Genomic DNA, 10,984 nt, shown 5'->3' with positions numbered 1-10,984 from the left:
GATTTTAACTCTAGTATTCTAAAGGGTTAAGATTCCTAATTAGTTACAACTACCTAAGGGTCCAGGTCTTCTAACATATTTCAAATACTTTATAACAATTCTTCAATTAAAAGAACACAGAAAAATAGATCAAATATCAATTAGAACCCAAGAACATGCATAAACATTCAATTTTCAGATTTTGGCAGATTGACGGTAGTAAGAAATTCATTTTTTGAAAAATAGTTAAGACATGCCTAAAGATCATTAAAAAATTACATAAGACAGCCAAAATATCATACAAGATCATAAAATTTATAAACCAAACAAAACCCTAGCCGAATGGTCTACACAAATCGTAACTTTTTTAGTAACAGAATCGCACTACTTTTTTGTAAAATTCATAACTCATCAACCACAACAGATATGAGTGCAAAACCAATTGAAAAATATTCACAAGATTTTGAACTTAATTTTAGACACTAGATTCATGCAAAAATATTAACAAATAAGGGAGATATTGGCTTCACAAATCGTGTATTATGCAAATCAGGTTTTGCAAGAACCCTAAACTCAAACAGCTATAACTTACAAAATACAAAAGCTTTTTCAATGATTCTTCATCCTAAAATTAATAAAATTTTGTGCAGAATATGAATATAATTTTTCTAAAATTTTTACAGATTCAGAAGATAAGAAAAAATAATAAAATATGAGAGATAGAAAACTGAGTATGTGCAAAGTTGTGTATCCCCTCAAATTAAACATGATTACATAATGTGCATAAACATGCAAGATAAATTAGAAAACAAGGAGCATAGAATTAAATATTACGGAGCATAGATCTTGAAAATAAAATGACAAAAACCAACCTTCAAGAAAAATGTTGCAGGAAAATCTTCTTGAAGAAACGAAAAGAACCTAAAGAGTTTTGAATATCTCTCTAAATCTCCTATAGCTCTAAAATATCTCTAAATAGTTCTGAATTTTCTGAATCTTTCTCCCCCCTTCCCCAGTAGGGTATTTATAGGGTTTTGAAAGAGAGGTGTGATAGGGTTTAGAGTCTTAGGGTGATAAGATTCAGATAACTGAAACAACTGGGGTTGCAGAATTTGGGTGAGACTGAGATATGGGTGTTGTGTTTAAACCAATAGGAAGAGAGGGAAAGGGGGCGCACCAATAGGGAGTGAGGAAGAAGTGTGGTAGGGTTTGGAGTGTCACACCGTACCCCTCTGTAAGGCATAACATAATCCCATAGTATACCTAATAAATTACCAACTCCGTCTACTGATAACCCATTAAATACACTACAAGAGATTTTAAAAACTTTTATTACTTCTTTTATAGTGGTGAGCACTATTTACAGGTGTTAAAAACCTTTTTGAACTGAAGCGATAAAACTAACACATTTGAATTATTTGGAATTTCTGTAAAAATTTTGGTAGAGGGCCATCTGTATTTTGGACAAAACAGTTCTTCAGAAAACCTGTAAAAAGCACTTCAATATATTTCCAAATCTCAACTCTAACATATTTCTCAACACAACATATTTCTCAACACAACATATTTCTCAACTCAAATCCACAGTGATTTTTCAAAGACTGAGATACAAGAAATATACTATAATTTTTACAAGCCAAAATAACTCATAATTATTTTACAACTTCAATGTACAATTTGAATTTACAACTGCTCAAAACCAAGAACACTATATACATACAGTGGTCATACATTATAGTACAAAATGCAAAATGTGGTATACTCATTATACCTGATAATGTCTCACTGGATGTACTAGCAGCCTAGTTCATCGCCTCGTCTGTCTTTCACTCGCGACAAAGAATGAAAAGCTATCGCTGAGACAATGTCTCAGTGGTGCACAACAATAACCAAATACAACTTTAAATCACAATTCATAAGTTAAATAAATAGTGGATACTTAAAACCATAGTTAAATTCAAGACAATAATGTCATAAGGAATTTAACACAATATCACATTAAATCTCAGTAATCAAAACATAGTTAAATTCAAAAGACAGTGAATGTTAATAAGCATTTAAACTCCATTTCACAATTTCACAATACATATCAATAAACCACACACAGCTTAATCATGTTCCAAAGTTCAATTCGTCCCAAAAGCCGATGGCTAATGAGGTATTCAATTCGTCCCAAAAGTCAATGACTAATGAGGAATAACATAGCTAGCTAGCAAGAATATGAGTACTCATCCAATTCGTCCTCAACAGGCACACACCTCAACACTTCAGCCAGAGAGGGAATTCAATTCGTCCCGCTAGACAAGCTAGCGAGGAATACAATCAATATACATGATAGCTGTGGTTTCAAACCATTTCCAATGCTTTTCAATCAATAAGTATCCATCAATATCATTCAAACAATTTCTCACAATTTCAAACCATTTACAGTGTTTTTCAAGCGATAAATATCCATTCAAACATATTTCCACAATTTAAAACAATAATGTACAAATATTCATAATTCATTTCAATTGAAAAATTCAAAAGAAATAGTTGTTGTGCACAAACCTCTGATAACTGTCTCCTGGTCTGGACTCAGTGTTTCCTTCCCTTTTCTTGAGTCTTTGCTAACTGAGAAATACAATTTGAAGTGTTTCAGTATTCACTTAAACTGTCTCTAACGATAATGCTTGATAAGTAATTCACTGAATGCTATTATTTGCTTAATCAAACTTAATATATTGACCCTCGATGCGTTTTAGGTAAATTAGGTTTTAATGTTATTAATATGTCACATTCGATAGTATTTTAGGGTTGGTACATGTTACCAAATTCATTTCTATGTATTTTGCGTTTTCTTGCAATTTGCTGGATTCCAGGATACTAGTTTGACCTAGCCGGACGACCTAGTTCCCTCAGTTTTCGAGTTTCGGTCAAAACACAAACTTGTATATCTATGTCTTATGGAACGCGGGGCAAAATTTCAGGTCATTCTGAGTTATGTAGACTAAGTTATGGTCATTTTACTATTGCTGATCAACTTGCACTAAAATTGGTCACTTTAGGTCATTTTAGGTTCGGCCAGTTTTTGGACCCGAACTTGTGCAAGTTGTTTGACTTGCTTATGGTCATTTCTGGGCTTGGTGTCTTCATAAGACTTGTAGATATGGGTCTTAACTATTCATTGTTAAAATTTCAGGTCAATTGGACCTGTTTTGAGTGAGTTATGGCCTAAAAACTAACTGCTGCCCAAATGTCAATTTTCAGGCCTTATTTGCATTTAATCCGGATTTGGTCATTTTTCAAGCTACCTTGCAAGCAGAATTTTGGCATGCTTCCTTCATGAAAGTTGGCACATTTTGTGCCTAGTTTCACCTCCAATTGGTCTCATACCAATTGGAGCCACACACTTAAAGTTATAGGCTTAAAACTCAAACTGCCTTATTGAAATTCTTGTATACACATCAAGCATCACTTTTAACACTCACCAAACTTAACATTCAAGCCAATTCTGGTTGTACCATGACCTAAACATAATTCACAACACATTATAGGTTATTTTGGCAGCTTACAATTACATTGAATGTGCACCAACAAGTGCAGAATTTGCCCAACTCAATTTACAAGAATTCAATCACCAATTCATGCTCATTTACATGTCCAACTTCACACCATCATACATGCACTCAAACTGCCATAACCCATATCACAAATTAACATCATTATTCCATAAACCAAGCATGAATTCCAGCATTCATCAAGAGTTAACAAACTGCCACAATGGTACCTTTACATTCCATTCATTTCCAAGCTTCAAATTTCAATTCACATTTACATACACTAAGTATACATCACCCAAACAATTTCCTACACAATATACATTTAATCAATCATTTAATTCACCATTAACAAGCAAAAATAAACTGCCTTCAAGGTGTTTCCATGGCTACCAAAAGTACACATTCCCCATTCAACATCAACCTCAAAAATTTCTCCATAAATCAAACACCCATAACATTCTTACAAACTTTAACAAAGCAACAATAAAAAATACAAACTTACCACTTTGGAAATTTTTCAAAACTCCACAAAAACTTTCATTTCTTGCTGCCTATCTACTGCCCATGATGTATAGAACACTTTTAATGAAGACAAGTAAAGAAAATATAGCTTGAAAATGGGTGTAAAGGGCCATGCATTTGGGTGGCCATGAGAGGATTGAAAGCTTTTGGATTTTCGGCAATGGTGAGTGAATTGAGGAAGATGAAGATGTTGAGTGGAGTAATCTGCCCACTAATTACATATTATAATCCTTAGTGGTCCACTTACACAAAATCAATTATATTTTATGTTTAAATGTCATAATTAGTCAATTTACCCTCCATTTTTACTATTTACATTAGGTACCCCTAAATTAATTTTTCATTATATTTTTCAAGTGTAATATTATTTATTTTTAATGGACATTTAGGTCAAAAGACAACTCGGGATGTCAAATGACCACAATGCCCCTGTTCGGGTTGTATTCTCGATTTTTCGGATTTTGTCCGTTTTTCGATTTCTCACTTTTTTTTGTACTAATTATTTAATTTTCATTTAATATTTATAATGATATTTATACTTCAATGGGGGTCTACTTAAGTCCTAAAAATATTTTTCAGGGTTCCCCGCAATCCAGGGCTAGTCAATGGTCCACGCCGTGACTTCCCGGTGCGGTCACCCATCGCAAGGATTCTCGGCTCGCTTAACTTGGTTGCATTTCTTTACTATTATTTTTCCTTTGTTTTTCTTGTGTTTTCTTTTCTTGTATTTCATTATTTTATGTCTCCTCACTCATATCGAAGTGTTGTTCTAGGCATTCTAGCTGTCCGGACAACACTGGTCATTGGAACAGTAGAACGCACTACCGAACATAGGGGTGTTATAATTCTCCCCCCCTTAAAATAAATTTCGTCTCGAAATTTTACCTGGCATTAGTCTCTGAACAGCTGTGGGTGCTGTCTCCTCATATCCTCTTCACGTTCCCAAGTAGCTTCCTGGCCTGAATGATGGTTCCACAGCACTTTAACCAGGTGTATATGTTTATTCCTCAGCTGCTTCACCTCATATGCCAGAATTTTTTATGGGTTCTTCCTCATATGAGAGGTCTGGATTTACCTCAATCTCTTCAACCGATAGTACATGAGATGGGTCAGATCTGTACCTCCTTAACATGGACACATGGAAGACACTGTGTATCCTTGCTAGCTCTGGAGGTAATGCCAACCGATATGCCAAAGGACCCACTCTTTCCAGAACCTCATATGGTCCGATGAAACGAGGACTCAGTTTCCCCTTTCTGCCAAATCTCATAATCCTCTTCCAAGGAGAAACTTTGAGGAATACTTTATCACCCACTGCATACTCAATATCTCTTCTCTTCAGATCAACATAGGACTTCTGACGGTCTGATGCAGCCTTGAGTCTATCTCTGATCAATCTAATCTTTTCCTCTGTCTGCTGAACAATTTCTGGTCCAATCATCTTCCTTTCACCTACTTCATCCCAACATAAGGGAGTTCTGCACTTTCTGCCATACAAAGCTTCATATGGAGGCATCCCAATGCTTGATTGGTAGCTGTTGTTATAAGCAAACTCAATCAAAGGCAAGTGTGTATCCCAACTACCTTCAAACTCAATCATACAAGCCCGTAGCATATCCTCAAATATCTGAATAACCCTCTCAGACTGGCCATCTGTCTGTGGGTGGAATGCTGTGCTGAAGTTCAATCTAGTTCCTAGGGCTCTTTGAAGACTACCCCAGAATCTAGAAGTGAACCTAGGATCTCTGTCAGACACAATTGATACTGGCACTCCATGCAATTTTACAATCTCATATATGTACAATCTGGCCAATCTTTCCAGGCTATAGTCCATCCGAACTGGCAAAAAGTGAGCAGACTTGGTCAATTTGTCAACTATAACCCATACTGCATCATGACTACTCTGTGTCCTTGGAAGTCCTGTAACTATTTGAACATTATAGTTTTAAATTGTGTCTGTGCACAATACTTTTTATATTCACTACTTTTACCAAAAAATTTATTTGGAGAAATGAGTTATGAATAATTTTTTATTGTTTTGGCTTTGAGAATCTTATTTGAAAATTATTGTGTTGCCTACTTTGCAAATGAAAATTTTGAGATAAAATGTGATTTGGGAATTGTATGAAATATTGTGATTTAAAATTATTTTGATTCACAATTGGCATGACACTATTACTATGTTCCTCCTCCATTTATGGGTTGAGTGTGATTATGTTCCTCCCTCTTTGACTTGCCAGTCTGAGGTGAGTGTGGATGAGTACTCATTATATAGCTAGCTTCCTCCCTCATTGATTTCGATTAGTGGGGTTGTAGATTGCTTTGTCGTGGTGTACAACACGGTATTGATCGGAAATTTTGTATCATGGCTTAAGTTGTGTATAAATTGGCAACACTGTATTTATTAAATTATTTGAATCAAAATTTTCTATAATGAGCTTTGATAATTTGTGAAATGTAATTGTGCAGCATTTAAATTGTGTTATTGATTTGCAAAACGGTATTATTCAGTTATTTGATCAAATTGTATTATTGATTGGCAAAACTGTATTATTCAGTTATTTGATCAAATTGTGTTATTGATTGGCAAAACTGTGTTACTCAGTTATTTGATCAAATTTGTGTTATATGAACTTTGTAAATTGTGAAATGGATATGTGAATTATTTGATTTGTGAATTGTCAATAAAAGATTTATATATCGCATTTCAAATTTTTATTGTGCACCACTGAGTAAATTTTACTCAGTGATAGCTTTTCATTGCTGTCGCAGGTAGATAGACTGACAGGGCAGTAGACTAAGCTGCTAGTGCTTCAATGAGAGATAATCGGGTATATTGAGTATACCATATTTTTCATTTTGTATTGTAATGTATGTTCACTGTATGTATATAGTGTTCTTAGTTTTGAGCAGTTGTAAATTAAAATTGTACATTGAAGTTGTAAAATAAATTGTAAATTATTTTGGGCTTGTAAAATTTATACTATATTTCTTTTATCTCAGCCTTTGGAAATATTGAAAAATTATTGTGGTTTTGAGTTGAGAAACATATTGTGTTGATTAAATGTTGGAGTTTGAGATTGAGAAATATATTTGAAGTGCTTTTTACAGGTTTTTGAAGAACTGTTTTATTCAAAATACAGATGGCACTCTGCCAAAATTTTTACAAAAATTATTATTTCTTCAAATGTGTTAGCTGTTTCACTTCAGTTTAAAAAAAAATTTTTTTCAACACCTGTAAATAGTGCTCACCACTGTAAAAAAAAGTAAGAAATGTTTTAAAATCCCTTGTAGTGTATTTAATGGGTTATCAGTAGACGAAGTTAGTAATTCATTAGGTATACTAAGGGATCATGTCATGCCTTACAGAGGGGTAGGGTGTGACATCTTTTAGTGGTATCAGAGCTAGTTTTTAAATTCTATTTTCACCTATAATTTGAATATTCTTTCTTCATAGTACAACTGCTCAATGTCATTGTTTGATGCATACAGTACATTACATTATAAATATGCACTAACGGGAGGAAATCTCCTTGTGTTAATTGTTCAGGAGGTCTAAGATCCTCGAATTGACTATGGAAGAGGGTGATCATTCAGTCGATCAATCGATAAAGGCTAAGGTATAAGTTGAGGCCCCAGCTCCACAAAGTGTCGAAGGCCCGACTGTACCAGTTTTACCGGTACAAATTACTGCACAAATAGCCCAAAAAATGGCCAATTTCTTTCAACAAATGGCTGATAATCTGTCAGCCCAAGCGCAAGTACAAACCCAACCCCCATAAGTGCAACATGAAATAGAGAAGAGGGAGAAACCTATGGGTCAGAGCTCAAGCAGTAATTTGAGGAAGAGAAAAGAATTTGAGGAGCCCCGAGCTCAAGGATATAACAGAGGTAGATCATCAAGGCAGAGACCACCAAGGTCCAGTCGTCGAACAACTAGAAGTTCCTACCCTCCTTGCCAATGTGAAACTTGTGGTAGAAATCATGATGGGGTATGCTACAAGACCATACGAGCCTGTTATAACTGTGGAGGCATAGGACACTTTGCCAAGGACTGCACCAGTACTTGCAAAGTTGGACCACCTCCTACTACTGCTGAAGGGTTAGTTCAGAGCCCTGTCACCAGAGGTTCACAACCACCCAGCAGAGGTAGAGGCGGGGGTAGAGGTAACCCAGCAGGCAGCCAAGGCACAGTAAAACAATCAGAGCAAGACAATGCTCCAGTCAGAGTCTACGCAATGAGACAGAGAGAAGAAGCCGAGACATCTGATGTTGTGGCTGGTACCTTCTCAACTTTTAATCAAGATGTGTTTGTGTTATTTGATCCAGGTTCTATCCATTCTTATGTGAGTGCTAGCATCATTGATTGCATTACTGTTCCATGTACAAAAATGGACTTTGAGGTGCTAGTAACAAGTCCGTTAGGACAAGAGGTCAGGGTTAATAGAATGTATAGGGATTGTCCTTTGGTGATATAAGGACACACTTTTCTATCTGATCTCATTGAAATGCCCTTCAGAGATTATGATATCATCTTGGGCATGGATTGGTTAGCCAGGCATCACGCCATTATTGACTGTAGACTGAAGACAGTCACTTTTGGTCTCCCTCAGTACAGTGATGTGGTAATACATGGGGAGAGGCAGCTATTGCTATCAAACGTTATTTCGGCTGCACTAGCTAGAAAAATGATTAGAAAGGGGTGTGAAGCATACTTGGCACATGTGGTAGACATCCAAGTGAGGAGTCCAGCATTGAGGGACATCCCTACGGTATATGACTTTCTAGATGTGTTTCCTGATAAATTGCCAGGATTACCTTCGGAAAGAGAGGTGTAGTTTGAAATTAATGTTATGCCTGGTGTGGATCCAATCTCCATAACACCATATAGAATGGCACCAGCAGAGTTGAAGGAGTTGAAGATACAGTTGTAAGAACTACTTGAAAAGGACTTCATCTGCCCTAGTGTGTCACTATGGGGAGCGCCAGTATTGTTTGTTAAGAAGAAGGATGTCACTCTTCGTTTATGTATTGTTTGACCTGTAATCTGCATACTTTTATGTTAGTGTTAGAACTATATGTTCTGTTATTATTCCTTTACAGGGGAATAAATTTTGATGCATTAGTGATTAGTCCTTTGAGATAAGGATTGTTGTAATAAGTGAAATTAGTTTTGGAAGAGTTTATCGGCGAAAAGTATTTTCTAACACACCATAAATTATAGAGCTAAACGACAAGCCTATTTAATGTAAGGCAAGAGGAAGTAAAAGTAAGTTGTGGTAATAGACTTGCTCTAAATGAGGGCAAAGATGTTACAGTTAGTAATTGTCAATGGATATTGTAATCAGAATAAGTTTCGGATATTAGTGAATTCGAAAAGGATAAAATATATAAAAAATTGATCTATTGGGATGTATCGTAGTAACTATGCAATGTTCTTGATGTTTATACTGTAAGCTGCAGATTACAGTACTAACTTGAGATTATTTTGTAGAGCTACGTACTACTCGATAGTACACCTAGATGAGAATAGTTGCCAACGGCATCTGTTTTGGTATAGTTATGCCAGAACATAATTTAATTTTTAAAAATAAGTTTGAAAATCCTACTTAGGGATTTAAAGCTCAAAAGTTAGAAAATCGAAAGGTTATAGTTTAGTACAAAAGGAAGTAAGTTATAGAATATTAAAAAATAAAAAGATTTGTGGAAGTAGAAATTTGAACAGTTGATTCAGATATAATAAAGAAATGTTACGAATGTTAGGAAGACTATTGACTGGAATGGTCAGAGGACTAATGACTAGATAAATCATTCTAACATGACCTCAAGGCTCATTCAAGAAGGAACATGAATCGAAATATTAGACAACACAATAGTAAGAGAAGATTGGTGTTATACAAACAAATTAAATATTGTATTAGATTGTTAAAAGTCTTATACAAATGCAAGGGAAAGAAGATTATACGATCATATAGAAAGGAGAAAATAAACGTATGACTATTGTAAGATGGCTATTGGATAAAATTTCGCAGACGAAATTTATTTTAAGGGGGGGAGAATTGTAACACCCCTATATTCGGTAGTGCGTTCTACTGTTCCTGTGACCATTATTGTCCGGACAGCTAGGATGCCTAGAACTACACTTAGATATGAGTGAGGAGACATAAAATAATGAAATACAAGAAAAGAAAATAAAAGAAAAACAAAGGAAAAATAATAGCAATGAAATGTAACCAAGTTAAACGAGCCGAGAACCCTAGCGATGGGTAACCGCACCGAGAAGTCGCGGCGTGGACTATTGACTAGCCCTGGACCGCGGAAAACCCTGGAAAATATTTTTAGGACTTAAATAAATGTCTATTGAAGTATAAATACCATTAGAAATATCAAAGAAAAATTAATTAATTAGTACAAAGAAAAGTGAGAAATCGAAAAATGGACAAAACTCGGTGCTACCGAAAAATCGGGAATGTAACTCGAACAGGAGCATTGTGGTCATTTGACATCCCAAGTTGTCTTTTGACCTAAATGTCCATTAAAAATAAATGATATTATACTTGAAAAATGTCATGAAAAATTAAATTAGTGGTACATAGTTTAAATAGCAAAAATTGAGAGTTAAATGTGGGAAAATGAAACCTTAAGAATAAACAAAGATTTAATTTTAACTTAGTGGTCCACTAACACCTAAACTGGACCATTAATCTGATTTTTGGATAGCAGAAAGTCACTTTCTTCTACCTCTCAAAATCCAGCCTAGACCAAGGAGGAAGAAAACCTCCATGGCCGTTTGTTACAAGCTTCATGCAAGCTTCATCCCTTCATCTCCAAGCCAATTTTCTTACCTTTCCTTCACTAAAATTGTTCTACACCACTTGGGCAGTAGATAGGCAACAAGAAGACCAAGTTTTGGAGAGGTTTTGAAGAGTTTCCAAATTGGT

This window comes from Hevea brasiliensis, chromosome 8 (genome assembly GCF_030052815.1).
Source record: "Hevea brasiliensis isolate MT/VB/25A 57/8 chromosome 8, ASM3005281v1, whole genome shotgun sequence".
NCBI lineage: Eukaryota > Viridiplantae > Streptophyta > Magnoliopsida > Malpighiales > Euphorbiaceae > Hevea > Hevea brasiliensis.
Note: the sequence above shows the minus strand (reverse complement) of the source record.